Genomic DNA, 19,143 nt, shown 5'->3' on the forward strand with positions numbered 1-19,143 from the left:
TAACTGTGAATATGTTAATGGGAAACTGTGGCGGGGAAAGCTTTCTCAGCAGACAGAGATAATGGCTGGGCACATTCCCACTTTCTCTTCTCCCTGTTATTCAACACTCTGTGCCAGGCAGGTGCTGTATGCTGGGACACAGTTGCCAGCAAACATGAATCCTGACAGCAGACATGAATCCTGGCTGCAAAAACTTCACAGTCTAGCTTACCAAATATTCAGGAAGTGGGTTTGGTTTCATTATTATCCCATTTCTGAGAGGAAAACTCTTATAGGGAACTAAAGTGTTGTGACCAGAGGAAAACCACCACTGAGAGTGTCAGCTGGGATTAGAGTCAGGGTTTCCAAACTGTTTGCCTCAGCTGCCTCTGCATTGTTCTCCACACTTGTCATACTCCACGATTCAGTGATGTGGGCTGACTGTGCCTGCAGGCAGAGCCCAGGCCTCACACTCAGGAGGCCCAGTGCAGGGCTCGCTCTTGACATATGAAGCCGGCCAGTCATACTCTCTGAGCCTCAGGTTCTCCTTCTCTAAGGGGATAATCATCCCTTTCCCAAGGTCCGCCCAGGAATACTCATTTGGTCATGCATTTACTCACTCATGCACTCAGCAAATGTTTCCTGAGCTCACAGTCTGGGAGGTAAAGGCGGAGAACTAACATAGTACAGGAAAACATGATAAGGCCTGTACTGAAAGAATGGGGGTGGGTCCACCCGGGAAGGAGACAACTAATAACAAGAATGGGACCCTGAAGTGTGAATAAGAATTCACCAGGTGAAGAGTGCTAGGGAGAGGGATGGGCACTGCCGAATCATGGAGAGCATATGAAAGTACATCTGAGGAAGATAAGTAGGTCTCTCAGCTTCAATTTATTCCTGAGTCTCTTTACCCAAATTGACTCCAAGCCCATAACTCTGAAAGGAAAACAAGATGTTTTTGTCAGGAGTTCTTTGGAAGGCAGCTTTTCCTCCTGCCCTGTTCCTCACCATCCACCTTGTTATTCCTACACCCTCCTCCTGTGGCCGACCTTGTGACAGGAGATTCATTACACAACCCATGGGGCCACAGGTCTCTCCATTTCCCCCTAAGTCTTGGGCTCCTGTCCAAACCCAAGTGTGTGTAACCTCATTACCCATGCCTCTCAACTTTCCTCCATTTCTATGGTTGCTTTCTGTCCATCTCTGGCCCAGACCCAGGTACTCTGGAGCCTGACTGCTTCCCTTGCTTGGCTCAGTATGAGCTTTGCATTTAGCCTATGAGGGACAATTGTGGAGAGAGCTTGGAAGTGGGACAGCCTAGCTTGCAATTCTGGATGTAACTCTGGGTTTCACTCCCTGAGTCCTCGGTTTCCTCTACAGAACTGGGTGCATAATGTTTGTTAAGAGGTAGCATTTCATGAGCGTTTACTATATTCTAGACACTGAGCATGGAACTTTATGTGTTTTCCCTACAACAATCCTATAAGACAGATTTTTAAAAACCCTGAAGTGTCAGCATGGAAAGATACTCCTCAGGGGCAGGGGAGCAAGTCCACACTGAGATGGGTCCTTTAAGATTTGAGTTCATTTGTTTTGTTTCTAAAGATTTTATTTATTTATTTATTTATTTAAAAAAGATTTTTATTTATTTATTTTACAGACAGATTACAAGTAGGCAGAGGAGATAGGCAGAGAGAGAGGAGGAAGCAGGCTCCCCATCGAGCAGCCAGAGAGCCTGATGTGGGGCTCGATCCCAGAACCCTGAGACCATGACCTGAGCTGAATGCAGAGGCTTTAACCTACTGAGCCACCCAGGCGCCCCTATTTATTTATTTTTTTGAAAGAGAGATTGACAGAGAGAGAATGCATGAGCAGAGGTGTGGTGGTATAGGGGAGAAGCAGAGGCAGAGGGAAAAGTAGACACCGGGTGAGAGGGAGACTGATACAGGGCTTGATTCCAGAATCCTTGGATCATGACCTGAGCCAAAGGCAGTCCCTTAATCTACTGACCTACCCAGGAACTGACAAAGCAAGAAAGAATATCCAATGGAAGAAAGACAGTCTCTTCCATAAGTGGTCTCAACGAAGGTAACTTGGGCATGCAGAAGAATAAAACTGGACCACTTCTTCATACCATAATACCATAATAAACTTATAATGGATGAAAGACCTAAATGTGAGCTAGGAATTTATCAAAACTGTAAAGAAGAACAACAGGAGCAACCTTTTTGATCTCAGGCACAACAATGTCTTCCTAGACACGTCTTTAAAGGCAAGGGAAACAAAAGGAAAAATGAACTCTTGGGACTTCATTGGGATAAAAAGTTTTTGCACAGCAAAGGAAACAACAAAACTAAAATGCAAAAGATGGAATGAGAGAAATTATTCACAAAGGACCTATCAGATAAAAGACTACTCTCCAAAATCTATAAAGTACTCATCAAAGTCAACATCCCAAAAAACAAGAAATCCAGTCAAGAAATGAGCAGAAGACGTGTGGAGACATTCCAAAAAAGACATAAAAATGACAAAGAGACTCAAGAAAAGATGCTCAACATCACTCTTCATTAGGGATACACAAATCAAAACCATAATGAGATACCACCTCACACCAGTCAGAATGGCTATAATTAACAACTCAGGAAACAAAAGATGTTTGCAAGGATGCAGAGAAAGGGAATCCCTTTTACACTGTTGGTGGGAATGCAGTACAGTCACTCTGGAAAAAAGTTGGAGGTTCCTCAAGAAGCTAAAAATAGAGCCACCCTTTAATAGATATTTAGTCAAAAGATAGTGATTTGAAGGGCACATGTACCCCAATGTTTATAGCAACATGTCCACAGTAGTGGATCAACAGATGAATGGATAAAGAAAAAAAAATGTATATATATTATATGTGTATAATGGAACATTACTCATCCATCAAAAAGAAATGAAATCGTGCCATTTCAATGGCGTGGATGGAACTATTATACTAAGCAAGATAAGTCAGTCAGAGAAAGACAAATACTGTGTGATTTCTCTCACATGTGGTGAAGGAAAGGAAAATAAGATAAAAACAGAGGGAGACAAACCATAAGAGACTCTTAAGTATAGAGAACAAACTAAGAGTTGCTTGAGGGCAGGTGGGTGGGAAGTTGGGGTAATTGGGTGATGGGCATTAAGGAGGACCTTGATGTAATGAGCCCTGAGTGTCATATATAAGAATGATTCACTAATTTTACCCTTGAAATTCATAATACATATAATTTAAATAAATTGAATTTAAAAAAATTTAAAAACAAACCAAAAACAAAGAAAAAAGAAGCAAGAAAATAAAGAAAATGAGTCACATGGGGAAGGAAAAGAAATGGAGTTTTGAATCCCAGCCACATGTCAGAGATTAAATGCAGAACACTGGAGCCCAGTGTGCCAACAGCCCTGCACATAAAAGGGGTGAGAGCAGGGATCTGATGGAGGCCTAGGACACAAAATGGAGATTATTCACTTTTCTATGAGGGCTACCTGAACAGTGGTAGGCAAGGGATACCCTTCCCCAGATTAGAAGGTGGGGTGGCACCACTTTCCCCCTTGTCACCAACATGGTTAGACTTCAATGAATAACCGAGCACCCCAAGTGTTGGCTGGAGATGCTTACACCAAACCATGCTACCCTCCTCCTGTCAGGGGCATCTTTACTAGCGCAGGTCTGACTGTGAGCCAGCGCATTGGGTCTCTCCCACAGAAGATGAACGCAGTCCCCATGCATGTACCAAGTCTGCTAACCATAGAGTGCTCTAAAGAGTCAGTACAGTTCTGGTGGAAATAGGACCAGGCATTCTTTCTTTCTATTATGTTCTTTTCTTTTTGTCTTTTTTTCCCCTTTGGAATCAGGTTTATAATATTTGTTTTTGTTTTTGTTGTTGTTTCCTTTAATTTTTTTTTTTTTTGATCAGGCTCTTTTTTTTTTTTTTTCTTCTTCTTCTTCTTCTTTTTCTTCTTCTTGGACACAGGCTTATAGGTTTCGTTTGTTTGGTTATTTGTTTTCAAAGAATTCAAAATGACAATTATCAAGGAGCTAGTTGGGCTTGAAAAAACCGTGAATGATACTACAGAATCCCTTTCTGAAGATATAAAATCCCTTTCTGGAGAAATAAAAGAACTAAAATCTAACCAAGTTGAAATTAAAGAAAAGCTACTAATGAGGTGCAATAAAAAATGGAGGCTCTTACTGCTAGGATTAATGAGGCAGAAGAGAGAATTAGTGATATAGAAGAACAAATGATGGAGAAAAAAGAAGCTGAGAAAAAGAGAGATAAGAAACTACTGGACCATGAGGGAAAAATTAAAGAGAGAAATGATACCATGAGATGAAACAATATCAGAATAATTTGGATCCCAGGAGAAAAAGAAAGCGAGAGAGGGGCAGAAGGTATATTAGACCAAATTATAGCAAAGAATTTTTCCAATTTGGAGAAGGGAACAAGCATCAAAATCCAGGAAGCATAGAGATCCCTCCTCAAAATCAATAAAAGTAGGTCCATACCCTCTCATCTAATAGTAAAACTTACAAGTCTCAGTGGCAGAGCTCAGGACAAGGAGTCTGTAACATACAACAGTAGAAATACTACGTTGGCAGAAAACCTATCCACAGAGACCTAGCAAGCCAGAAAGGACTGGCATGATATATTCAGAGCATTAAACGAGAAAAATATGCTGCCAAAAGTGGTATATCCAACTAGGCTGTCACTGCAAACAGGAGACATAAAAAGCATCTGGGACAAACAAAAACTAAAAGAATTTTCAAACACAAAAGAGACCTACAGGTAATTTTAAAAGGGGTCCTCTAAGCAGAGAGAGAGCCTAGAGGTAACAGACCAGAAAGGAACAGAGACAATTTACAGTAACAGTCACCTTACAGGAAGTACAATGTCACTAAATTCATATCTTTCAATAGCTACTCTGAATGTAAATATGTGTTCTTTTTTTTTATTTTTAAGTTAACATATAATGGATTATTTGCTTCAGGGGTACAGGGCTGTGAATGCCCCAGTCAAGAGACACAGGGTATCAGAATGGATAAAAAAACAAGACTCATCGATATGCTGTCTGCGAGAAACTCATTTTAGAACCAGAGACACCTCCAGATTTAAAGTGAGGGGTGGAAAACAATTTACCATGCTAATGAACATCAAAAGAAAGCTGGGATGGCAATTCTTATGTCAGACAAATTAGATTTTAAGCCAAAGACTAAAATGATAGATGAGGAAGGAGGCTACATCATGGTCCATCCAACAAGAAGATCTAACAATTTTAGATATCTATGCCCCTAACATGGGAGCAGCCAATTATATAAATCAATGAATAACAATATCAAAGAAACACATTGGCAATAATACAGTGAGAGTAGGGGACTTTAACACCGTCCCCTCACTGAAAAGTTCGGATCATCTAAGCAAAAGATCCACAAGGAAATAAGGATTTTAAATGGTACACTGGACCAGACGGACATCCCAGATATATTCAGAACATTCCATCCCAAAGCAACGGAATACACATTCTTCTCTAATGCCCATGGAACATTCTCCAGAATAGATCACATCTCTCTATAGGTCACAAATCAGGTCTCAACCAGTACCAAAAGATTGGAATCATTCCCTGAATATTTTCAGACCACAGTGTTTTGAAACGAGAACTCAACCACAAGAGGAACATTGGAAAGAACCCAAATGCACGGAGGCTAAAGAACATCTACTAAAGAGTGAATGGAAATAAAAAGAAAAAAAAAAAAAAAGAAAAGAAAACACAACTGTTCAAAATCTTTGGGACAAAGCAAAGGAAGTCCTGAGAGGAAAATATATAGCGATACAAGCCTTTTTCAGGAAACAAGAAAGGTCTAAAATACACAATCTAACCCTACACCTAAAGGAGCTGGAGAAAGAATAGCAAAGGAAGCCTAAACCCAGCAGGAGAAGAGAAATAATAAAGATCAGAGCAAAAAATCAATGAAATATGAACCAAAAGAATAGTAGAACAAATCAGCAAAACTAGGAGCTTGTTCTTTGAAAGAATTAATAAGATTGATAAACCCCTGGCCAGGCTTCTCATAAAGAAAAGAGAAAGGACCCAAATTAATAAAGTCATGAATGAAAGAGGAGAGAGCAGAACTAACACCAAGGAAATACAAACAATTATAAGAACATATTATGAGTGACAATACACCAGAAAATCTGATAATCTGGAAGAAATGGATGCATTCCTAGAGATGTATAAACTACCAAAACTGAACCAGGAAGAAATTGGAAACCTGAACAGACCCATGACCAGTAAGGAGATTGAAGCAGTCATCAAAAATCTTTCAAACAAACAAGAGCCCAGGGCCAAACAGCTTCCCAGGAGGATTCTACCAAATATTTAAAGAAGAATTAATACCTAGTCTCCTGACACTGTTCCAAAAAAATAGAAATTGAAGGAAAACTTTCAAACTCCTTTTATGAGGCCAGCATTCCCTTGATCCCCAAACCAGACAAAGACCCCTTCAAAAAGGAGAATTACTGACCAATATCCTTGATGAACACAGACGAGAAAATTCTCACCAAAATACTAGCCAATAGGATCCAACAGTACATTAAAAGGATTATTCACCATGACCAAGTGGGATTTATTCCTGGGTTGCAATGTTAGTTCAACATCTGCAAATCACTCAATGTGATACGGTATACTAATAAAAGAAAAAATGAAAACTGTATAATATTCTCAATAGATGCTGAAAAAGCATTTGACAAAGTACAGCATCCTTTCCTGATCAAAACTCTTCAAAGTGTAGGGACAGAGTGTACATATCTCAATATCATCAAAGCCATCTATGAAAAACCCACAGTGAATATCATTCTCAATGGAGAAAAACAGAGCTTTTCTGCTAAGGTCAGGAACATGACAGGGATGCCCATTATCACCACTGCTATTCAACATAGTACTAGAAGATCTAGCCTCACCAATAAGGCAACTAAAAGAAATAAAAGACATCTGCATTGGCAAACAAAACAAAACAAAACAAAACAAGTCAAACTCTTGCTCTTTGCAAATGATATGATACTTTATGTGGTAAATCCAGCAGACTCCACTCTAAAACTGCTAGAATGTATACAGGAATTCAATACAGTGTCATTGTCAAAATCAATGCACAGAAATCAGTTGTATTTCTATACACCAACAGCAAGACAGAATAAAGAGAAATTAAGGAATCGATTCCATTTACAATTGCACCCAAAACCATATGGTACTTAGGAATAAATCTAACCAAAGAGACAAAGAATCCATACTCAGAAAACTATAAAGTACTCATGAAAGAAATTGAGGAAAACACAAAGAATGGGAAAACTTTATGTGCTCATGGATTGGAAAAACAAATATTGTGAAAATGTCTATGCTAACTAAAGCATCCTAACTAACTAAACTAGTGCTAACTAAAGCACATTTAATGCAAACCCTATCAAAATATCATCAATTTTTTTCAAAGAAATGGGATAAATAACCCCAACATTTATATGGAACCAGAAAAGACCCTCAATAGCCAAAGGAATATTGAAAAACAAAGCCAAAGTTGGTGGCATCACAATTCCACACTTCAAGTTCTATTGCAAAGTTGTAATCATCAGGACAGTAAGATACTGGTATAAAAACAGATACATAGATCAATGGAGCAGAATAGGGAGCCCAGAAATGGATCATCAACTCTATGGCCAACTAATCTTCGAAAAAGCAGGAAAGAATGTTCAATGGAAAAAAGACATCCTCTTCAACAAATGGTCTTGTTAAAATTGGGCAGCCACATGCAGAAGAATGGAACCGGACCATTTCCTTACACCAAACACAAAAATAGACTCAGAATGGATGAGAGTCCTCAATGTGAGACAGGAATCCATCAAAATCCATCAGGAGAACACAGGCAGAAACCTCTTCGACATCAGCTGCAGCAAATTCCTCCTAGAAACAGCACCAAAGGCAAGGGAAGCAAGTGCGAAAATGAACTATGGGGATTTCATCAAGACCAAAAGCTTTTGCACAGCAAAGGGAACAGTCAACAAAACCAAAAGACAACTGACAGAATGGGAGGAGATATTTGCAAATGACATATAAGATAAAGGGCTAGTATCCAAAATCTGTAAAGAACTTATTAGACTCAACACCCAAAGAAAAAAGAATGCAATCAAGAAATGGGCAGAAGACATGAACAGACATTTTTGCAAAGAAGGCATCCAAATAGCCAACAGACACATGAAAAAGTGCTCAACATTACTAGCAGTCAGAAAAATACAAACCAAAACCAAACCACAGTGAGATATCACCTCACACCAGTCAGAATGGCTAAAATTTACAACTCAGGAACCAATAGATGCTGGGAAGGTTGTGGAAAATGGGAACCCTCTTATACTGTCGGTGGGAATGCAAGTTGGTGCAACCACTCTGAAAAAACAGTGTGGAGGTTCCTCAAAAAGTTGAAAATAGAGCTACCCTATGACCCAGTAATTGCTTTACTGGGTATTTACTCTAAGGATACAAATGTAGTGATCTGAAGGGGCACATGCACCTAAATGTTTATAGCAACAATGTCCACAACAGTCAAATGATGAAATGAACCTAGATGTCCATCAACAAATGAATGGATAAAGAAGAATGGTGTGTGTGTGTGTGTGTATGTGTATATATATATATGTATATATGTATATATACATGTATACACACACACACACATATATATATATATATACACATATATATATACATATATATATATGAAAACTTTGCAGGCATCAAAAATGGCATCTGATATCTTGCCATTCATGACATGGATGGAACCAAAGGGTATTATGCTAAGTGAAATATGTCAAAGAAAGAAAGGTAATTGTCATATCATCTCTCTGATATGAGAAATTTGAGAGGAAGGGTGGGGGGTCTTGGAAGGAAGGGAGGGACAAAAAGAAACACGAGGGAGACAAACCATGAGAGACTCCTAATCTCAGGAGACAAACTGAGGGTTGCTGATAAATGGGGGTAGGGATAAGGTGGCTGGGTTATGGGTATTGGGGAGATACCCTCCTCAATGGTGCTATGGTGAGTGCTGTGAATTGTGTAAGACTGATGATTTACAGACTTGTACCCCTGAAGCAAAAACTACATTATATGCTAATAAAATTCTTTTTTTTTCATTTATTTATTTTTAGCATAACAGTATCATTATTTTTTCACCACACCCAGTGCTCCATGTAATCCGTGCCCTCTATAAAACCCACCACCTGGTACCCCGACCTCCCACCCCCCCGCCACTTCAAACCCCTCAGATTGTTTTTCAGAGTCCATAGTCTCTTATGATTCACCTCTCCTTCCAATTTACCCCAACCCCCTTCTCTCTAACTCCCTATGTCCTCCATACTTTTTGTTATGCTCCACAAATAAGTGAAAACATATGATAACTGACTTTCTCTGCTTGACTTATTTCACTCAGCATAATCTCTTCCAGTCCCGTCCATGTTGCTACAAAATTTGGGTATTTGTCCTTTCTGATGGAGGCAAAATACTCCATAGTGTATATGGACCACATCTTCCTTACCCATTAATCCGTTGAAATTCTTTTTAAAAGACCCAATGAGATGCTGCTGGCAAGAAACTCACTTCAGACCCAAAGAAACCCTCAGACTGAAAGCATTGGAGAACCAGTTATCATACTAATGGACATAAAAAAAAAAAAAAAAAAAAAGCTAGGGTAGCCACTCCTACATCAGACAAACTAGATTTTAAAGCGAAGAGGCTTATAAGGGATGAACAAGGGCACTATATCATAATAACTGGGTCTATCTAACAAGAAGATTTAACCATTGTAAATATTTATACCCCCCTCTTGGGAGCAGCCAGATATATCAATCAATTAATAACAAGCTTAAAGAAACTCCTTGATAATAGTGCAATAAGAGTAGGGGACTTTAACACCACACTCAAGGCAATGGACAGATCATCTAAGCAGAAAATCAACATGGAAACAAGGGCTTTGAATGACACACTGGGACAGATACACATAAGAGTTCTATTCAGAGATTTTCATCCTGAAGCAGCAGAATACACATTCTTTTCAAGTGCACATGGGACACTCTCCAGAACAGATGGCATACTGAGTCACAAATCAGGCCTCGACCAATGCAAAAAGAGTGAGATCATACGATGCATATTTTCAGACCACAACACGAGGAAACTTGAAGTCGACCATGGGAAAAAAACTTTGGAAGGACCACAAATACACAGAGGTTAACAACAGCCTACTTAAGAATGAATGGGTTCACCAGGAAATTAAAGAAGAAATAAAATATATACATGGAAGCAAATGAACATGAAAACACGACAGTCCAAAACTTTGGGATGCAGCAAAGGTGGTCAAAAGAGGGAAGTATATAGCAATCCAGGCCTTCCTCAAGAAGCAAGAAGAGTCTCAAATACACAACTTAACCTTAACCTAATGGAGTTCGTGGTGGTGGGGGCACAGCAAATAAAGCCTAGAACCAGCAGAACAAGGGAAATAATAAAGATTAGAGCAGAAATAAATGATATAGAAAATTTTAAAAAACCACTGTAGAGCATATCAATGAAACTAGGAGCTGATTCTCTGAAAGAATCAACAAAATTGATAATCCCTGAACCCAGGTGTATCAAAAGAAAAGAGAAACAACCCCCCAAAATAAAATAACAAATGAAAAGGGAGTTATCACAACCAACGCCACAGAAATACAAACAATTATAAGAGAAGATTATGAGCAACCATAGGCCAACAAATTGGGAGTCTGGAAAAAATGGACAAATTCCTAGAAACATATAATCTACCAAAACTGAAACAGGAAGAAATAGAAGATTTGAATGGACTCATAGTTAGTGAAGAAATTGAATCAGTAATCAAAAATCATCTAATGAACAAGAGCCCAGAGCCAGATAACTTCCCAACAGAATTCTACCAACATTTAAAGAAGAGTTAATAGCTTTCCTTTTGGAACTGTTCCAAAAATTAGATCCAGAAGGAAAACTTCCAAACTCATTCTGTGAGGCAATGATTACCTTGATTCCAAAGCCAGATAAAGACCCCACTAAAAGGGAGGATTACAGACCAATATCCTTGACAAACACAGGTACAAAATTTCTCAACAAGTAACTAGGAAATTGAATTCAATGGTCCATTAAAGAATATTCACGCGATCAACTGGGATTTATTCCTGGACTGTAGGAGGTCCAGAATCTGCAAATCAATCGATATGCTACACCCCATTTATAAAAGAAAGGGTAAGAAACGTATGATCCTCTCAACAGGTGCAGAAAAAGTATTTGACAGCATCCTTTCATGATAAAATCCCTCAAGAAAGTAGGGATAGAAGGAACACACGTCAGCATCCTAAAGACCGTAAGGGAAAGACACACAAGTAATACCATCCACAACGGGGAAACAGCTTTTCCTCTAAGATCAAAACATGACAGGTCTAAGGTCTACTCTCACCACTGTTGTTCAACATAGTACTGGAAAATATGACAGGTCTAAAGTCTACTCTCACCACTGTTGTTCAACATAGTACTGGAAGTCTGAGCCTTGGTAAGCAGACAACAGAAAGAAATAAAAGGCATCCAAATGGGCAAAGAAGAAGTCAAAGTTTGACTCTTTGCAGATGACATTATACTCTATGTCAAAACCCAAAAAGAGTCCACCAAAAAATTGCGAGAACTGGTACATGAATTTGGCAAAGTCTCAGCATATAAAATCAATGTATAGAAGTCTGCTGCATTTCTATACACCAATAATGAAGCAGCAGAAAGAGAAATCAAAGAATCAATCCCATTTACAATTAGATCGAATACCATAAGATATCTAGGAATAAACCTAAACAAAGGGGTAAAAGATTTGAAAACTATAAAACACTTATGAGAAAATTAAAGAAGACACAAAGAAATGAAAAACAGTCTCTATCAAAATACCCCCAGCCTTTTCCCCAGAGCTAGAACAAACATTCCCAAAATTTGTATGAAACCAGAAAAGACCCTCAATAGTCAAAGTAATGTTGAAAAAGAAAAGCAGAAGGAGACATCACAATGCCAGACTTCAAGCTGTCATCATCAAGGCAGTATGGTGCTGGCACAAAAATAGACACAGAGATCAGTGGAACAGAATAGAGAACCCAGAAATAGACCCACAACTATGTGGCCAACTGGTTGACAAAACAGGGAAAACTATCCATGGGAATAAGACAGTCTCTTCAACAAATGGTGTTCGGAAAACTGGACAGTGACATGCAGAAGAATGAAACTGGACCACTTTCTTACACCACACACAAAAGGAAAACTCAAAATGGATGAAGCATTTAAGGTAACACAAGAAACCATCACTTTCCTAGAAGAGAAAACAGGCAGCAACCTTTTTGACCTCAGCCACAGCAACTTCTTCCTAGACACATCTCCAGATGCAACAGGAAGAAAAACCAAAATTCTACCCATTGGACCTCATCAAGATAAATCCCTGCACAGAGAAGAACACAATAAATAAAACTGAAAGGCCAACGACGGAATGAGAGAAGATATTTGCCACTGTCTTATCAGATAAAGGGCTACTATCCAAAGTCTATAAAGAACTTCCCAAAGTCTACGTCCATCAAGCAAAAAAATCCAGTCAAGCGATGGACAGAAGACATGAGCACATATTTCTCCAAAGATGACATACAAATAGCACATGAAAAGATGCTCAACATCACTCATCCTCAGGGAAACACAAATCAAAACCACAATGAGATACTACTTCACACCAGTCAGAGTGGCTAAAAAACAACTCAGGAAACAACTGGTTTTGGTGACGCTGCTGAGAGAGGGGAACCCTCTTGCACTCTTGGTGGGAATACAAACTGGTGCAGCCATCTGGAAAACAATATGGAGGTTCCTCAAATAGTTAAAAATACAGTCACCCTACAACCCAGCATTTGCACTATTAGATATTTATCCAAGGAAACAAAAATAGTGATGTGAAGGAGCTCATGTACCCCAAATACAAACCTGCTGTTTATAGCAGCAATGTACAAAAGCCAAAATGTGGAAAGATCCCAGATATCCATCAACAGATGAACGGATAAAGAAGTGGTATATATATACAATGGAATATTACTTAGCCATCCAAAATAATGAAATCTTGCCATTTGCAAGGATGTGGATGAAACCTGAGGGTATTATGTTGAGAAAAATAAGTCAGTTAGTGAAATATAAATACCATAAGATTTCACTCATAGGTGGAACTTAAGAAACAAAAGAGATGAACATAGGGAATGGGAAGGAAAAATAAAATGAAATAAAAACAGAGTGGGAGGCAAACCATAAGCAACTCTAAACTACAGAAAACAAACTGAGGGTTGTTGGAGGGGAGGTGGGTGTGGAGAAGGGATAAATGGGTGATGGGCATTAAGGAGGATACCTGTTGTGATGAGGACTGAGTGTTAGATGTAAGTGATAAGCCACTAAAGTCTACTCCTGAAAACAATATACACTTTGTGCTAAATAACTTGAATTTAAAATAAATAAATAAATAGATAATTAATTAATGAATTAATTAATCCCATAGTCCTCAAGACACAAGCAAGAAACAAAAAGCTTTGCTATCCCATCCAGGGTCACGCTCCAAGTAAGAGGTGGAGCCAGCATTCACCCCAGGCCGAGTGGCCCCAGAGACCTTCCTGTGAAGGATTTGCTGAAAACCACCTTCCAGCCCACACGTGGTAGCTGCTAAGCTTTGCAGGGGACATTTCATGTTTTTTCTATTTGATCCAGTGTTTCCAGGAGCAGAACTATTTCAGGTATCAATCCCACATGTTGCTATAAATTCAAGCCTCCCTATGCAGAGCAGTTTTTGTGAGCAAGTGTAGAGCACACCACGTGGCTAGATGTAGCAGTCATTGAGCATGATGCTCATGGAGAATTTTTTAGTATGTGAGTAGAGTTTAGAGGAAAGTGAGCAAAGCAGAATGCAGAACTGTCTGCCGAGTATGAGGTCAAGTCTTACTTGTGTTGGCGTGGTCAACATTTATTACCCAGTCAATATCTTTCTCATTCATCTGCTACCCAGACAACCCAACCAAGGAGTCTTTGAAGATGCAACAAAGCAACCTTGTGTCTTTAGGCTTCTGAAGTCTGGGATTGAAGGCTGTGCCTCTGATGATGCCCAGTGAATTCTTACTGTTTGATGAATGAATGCAGGAGGAAATCAGGATCACATTGGACCCATTAGGTCACTGTCCTTTTAAAATTTAATTTAATTTTATGTTTTCATTGTTGCAAGATTCATTGTTTATGCACCACACCTAGTTTTCCATTCAATATGTACCCTCCTTAATACCCACCACCAGGCTCACCCAACCTCCCACCATCCTCCTCTTCAAAACCCTCAGTTTGTTTTTCAGAGTCCATAGTCTTTCATGGTTCATCTCTCCCTTTGATTTCCCCCAGCTCACTTTTTCTTTCCTTTTCCTAATGTCCTCCATGTTATTCCTTATGCTCCACTGCACTGTTTTTCAGTATAACCCATGAGAAATTATACTAGTTACCAAGCATGCTTAGATATAGCCTTAAGAAAAACATACACGGGCAACAGGTCTGTAGGGGACACGACAATATTTATTCTTCCTTAAAGCTGAGCAGCTGGGCATGCCCGATCCACTCAGGGTGGAACACTGCCTGCTTCATTTTTCTGTTATCTCCCCTTCCCTGGAGAGCTCCGGTGGCTAACTAAATGATCCCTTTAAATGTGCTTGCTTAACTATAAATTTTATACTGCTTAACCAGATATATTTTGCCTTCCTTCTTGTTTATCTATAAGACATATGATTTATGCTTCTTGCCTGGGGACTTTGTGTAGGAGGACTTTCTAACTGGAATGAGCTATAAGTCATTCTGAGGAAGTGAGGGTACCTGACCCAGTACTCTGCCTTCTTCAGCTCCTTCTGACCCAGTACTCTGCCAGTATAGCCTTCTTAGGCTCCTTTGTTGATTACTGTCTATATCTAATACATATGGGACTAAGGAATTGTTCAGGGTGACAGTCTTTTCTACTGCTGTCCACAGCTTCCTTTCTCTTGCAGCTGACTTGTTTGTGCCTCATTCTTCTTCTGTGCACTGTCAGGAAGAGTCACTCCACAAGTAAGTGAAACCATATAACTGACCTTTTTCTGCTTGACTTATTTCACTCTGCATAATCTCCTCCAGTCCCCTCCATGTTGATACAAAATTTGGGTATTCATCCTTTCTGATGGAGGCATAATATTCCATTATATATTTGGACCATATCTTCTTCATCAATTCATCTGTTGAAGGGCATCTTGATTCTTTCCACAGTTTGACGATTGTGGCCATTGCTTCTATGAACACTGGGGTACATATTGACCTTCTTTTCACTGCATCTGTAGCTTTGGGGTAAATACCCAGTAGTACACCATCTTAAAGAGACTAGGTTCAGTTTAGGTTGCCACATTTTAAAGGGAAATGAGTACTTTTATTCCTAGAGGCTTCCTGGTTCTGTTAACAGGCCACAGGAAGGCAGAGGAGTGTTTGCAGTCAGTCCCCAAGGTGGCAGCTTGAAGGAATTACTCCTGTGGGAAGAGAAGCCAGGCATTCCTGTTTCTGGGACTGATAACATTCTGTTGGATGCTGATGCAATATATCATACCTTGTTGACTTACACTCCCCTATAAAGACTGCATGTCCCAGCCAAAAGGTTTTCAATCCTGAATATTTCTTTGTTTTTCCTACCCAAGTGAAGACACAGAACTCTCACGTTTATTCTTGCCTGGGGACATTGTTTAGGAAGACTTTCTAACTTGAATGAGCTATAAGTCATTCTGAGGAAGTGAGGGTTCCAGCCCAGTACTCTGCTTGGTGTTGGCATGCAGTAAAGCTTCTAAAATATTTTCTCAATATTTGCGTAGAATTTCCAAAGCACAGACATAACCACTGTACAATTTATTAAACCTTATTTTACAGACAAGAAAACTAAGGCCCAGGGACTTAGTTGACTTTGTCAAGGTCATGAAGTAAGTAAATGTCACAGTTAGGACCATGACCTCAAATTTGTACTCCAGTTTTGCTAGTGCTGGATGCCATTTTTATGTATAATGCTTACTCTGTGTTGGCATGATGCCAGAGCTTTCATATATTCTCTACCTAAAGTTTTATAAAGCATCCTATCTTAGAGTACAACCACCCTCTGAATGCTCTCCATCCTCATCTCAGGCCACCGTCCCACCAGGTGGCAGCTCCTGGAGGACACCATTGTTTTCCCTGCCCCAGAGTTTGTCTTTTTTAAAAAAAATTATTTTATTTTTTCAGTGTTGCAAGATTCGTTGTTTATACACCACATGCAGTGCTCCATGCAGTATGTGCCCTCCTTAATACCCACCACCTGACTCACCCATCCCCCACACCCTCCCTTCCCAAACCCTCAATTTGGTTCTCAGAGTCTACAGTCTCTCATGTATCGTCTCCCCCTCTAATTTTCCCCAATTCACTTTTCCTTTCCTTTCCTTTTCCTAATGTCCTCCATGTTATTCCTTATGCTACACAAGAAAGTGAAACCATACGATAATTGGCTTTCTCTGCTTGACTTATTTCACTCAGCATAATCTCTTCCAGTCCCATCCATGTTGATACAAAAGTTGGGTAGTCATCATTTCTGATGAAGGCATAATATTCCATTGTATATATGGACCATATCTTTTTTATCCATTCGTCTCTTGAAGAGCATCTTGGCTCTTTCTACAGTATGTCAATTGTGGCCATTGCTGCTATGAATATTAGGTTACATATGGCTCTTCTTTTTCTAAACGCTTTTGTGCATGCTGTTTGCTCTACCAGGAATGCTGTCCCTTGCTCTTTGCACTGCCAGATGCTTGTCATCCTCCAGGTTTCCCCTTGAATGTCTTCTCCAACCAGGGGCCATCTCCGATCTCCCTCTCTAAGTAGATGCTCCCTGCTAGTCTCTCCCATAGCAGCATGTCTGCTTCCTTCTTGGCACTTACTACTGGGTGTATTCACACTCCTTAATTGTTTAGTTGAATCTAATCCATCTTCTCATGGAATGAAAGGGTAAGACTCTGTCCATCTCATGCCCTGAGATGTCTAGACAGTGCCCTGCACATAGTAGGGCCTCAGAAAAGTATGTCAAATGACATAGGAGGGGCAGAATTGAGCAGATTTCTGCATTGTACAGCAAGCTGGTGTTATCACTCTCATGAAAACAGCCTTAATGTGAATGAAATCTCTTTCTTGGAATAGCATAAATAGAGGGCTGATGACAGGAACTGGATTGAAGCAAGTTGGACAGCTTGGGGTTGTCGAGCTCACCCAGGTACAAGAAGAGGGTGGCTTGAACTTATAGTGGTCTCTCTGGGGCTGGAGAGGGGACTGACCCCAGAGATATATAGGACTGTGACTGGCTGGGAGGGGGATGCAAGATGAGGGAAGGATGCTCCCAGGATCTGTCTGAGCAGTCCTCTGTCTTCTTTGCCCAGGGATGTATGGCCTGGATGGTGACAGTGGTCTCCTGAAGGGCCTTCCATTTTGTCATATTTCTCATGCAGTAGACAGAGAACCTGGACAAAGTTGTATCCTGGGCTCACCAGTTCTCCTATGCCCGTGCACTTGGGTTTGGACAGTCCCTTGGATTCCTGAATATATATGAGCCTGACTTCCCTAAGTTTTTTTTTTCCCCCCACAACTGATAGGGTCAGCATTGGTGGGAGAATGTAGGGCTTCCTTTGAGTAAAGGGTTCAGATACCATGTGGAAAGGAGTCCTAGTGTCTGCATCAAAAGTTTGGGGAGCTAAGGTCCATGCATGTCCTATTTATCCAGAAGCCTCCTCTGGGAATTTCTCAGTCTGTGCATGACATGATCATCTTTCCCTTATAAATCCCATGATGCCAAATGTGGATTTTTGAGTGGGTTTCCACGAGTGGATTGGTGAGTGGGCACCTACCTTCCCTGCCCTTCCCATCCCTGTCTTCTGGTGCTGGATGACCATGATCATTCCCTGACCTTCCCTTCCCTGCTGTTTCTTTGCTCAGTCAGGCATCCCATCGACTAGAACTTGGTCTTTTAGTTAAGGTCTTTTAAGTTAAGCTGATCAGTGTGAAGACACGGGGAACACAAGAAAGCTACTGGCTGGACAGCAAGTGAGGCTCAGATACACTGTCCTTCTGGGTCTGTTGTTTTCTTGCTGGACAGGCATATATCTATTCCACTGGTTTAGTTTTTCTGGTAGTACTCTGACTAATATAAATTTTGGTACCAAGAATGACTCTAGAGAAACAGAATCTTATGTTTTCTGACTTGGTTCTGGGTTTCATGAATTGGTTCTCTAATAGGATTATTTGGAAAGGGACAGATGACTCTATTACCAATGGTAAAGGGCACACCGGTAGCCCAGGGTCTGATATTGCAATACACAAGACTTCACCATTGGATGCTGCTAATCAAAGTCTTGCAAAAGGCAAGGTTCTGGCGACCAAGTATTGGATGCCTTAAAACATGTTAGTGAAACTAAGGAGTTTCACTAACTCCTTAGTTTATTGTACTGGAGAAAGTGCAAAGAAAGAAGAATAATGTGGAGGATTCAAATTCTCAGACATAAATAAATAAATAAACAAACAAACAAACAAACAAACTTGAAAGCTTCTTTTTATTTATTTATTATTTTTTATAAACATATATTTTTATCCCCAGGGGTACAGGTCTGTGAATCGCCAGGTTTACACACTTCACAGCACTCACCAAAGCACATACCCTCCCCATTGTCCATAACCCCACCCCCCTCCCCCCAGCAACCCTCAGTTTGTTTTGTGAGATTGTGTCACTTATGGTTTGTCTCCCTCCCAATTTCATCTTGTTTCATTGATTCTTCTCCTACCCACTTAAGCCCCCATGTTGCATCACCACTTCCTCATATCAGGGAGATCATATGATAGTTGTCTTTCTCTGCTTGACTTATTTCGCTAAGCATGATACGCTCTAGTTCCATCCATGTTGTTGCAAATGGCAAGATTTCATTTCTTGTGATGGCTGCATAGTATTCCATTGTGTATATATACCACATCTTCTTGATCCATTCATCTGTTGATGGACATCTAGGTTCT

This window comes from Mustela putorius, unplaced genomic scaffold, assembly GCF_011764305.1.
Source record: "Mustela putorius furo isolate JIRA1106 unplaced genomic scaffold, ASM1176430v1.1 tig00003853_pilon_pilon_pilon, whole genome shotgun sequence".
NCBI classification, from domain to species: Eukaryota; Metazoa; Chordata; class Mammalia; order Carnivora; family Mustelidae; genus Mustela; species Mustela putorius.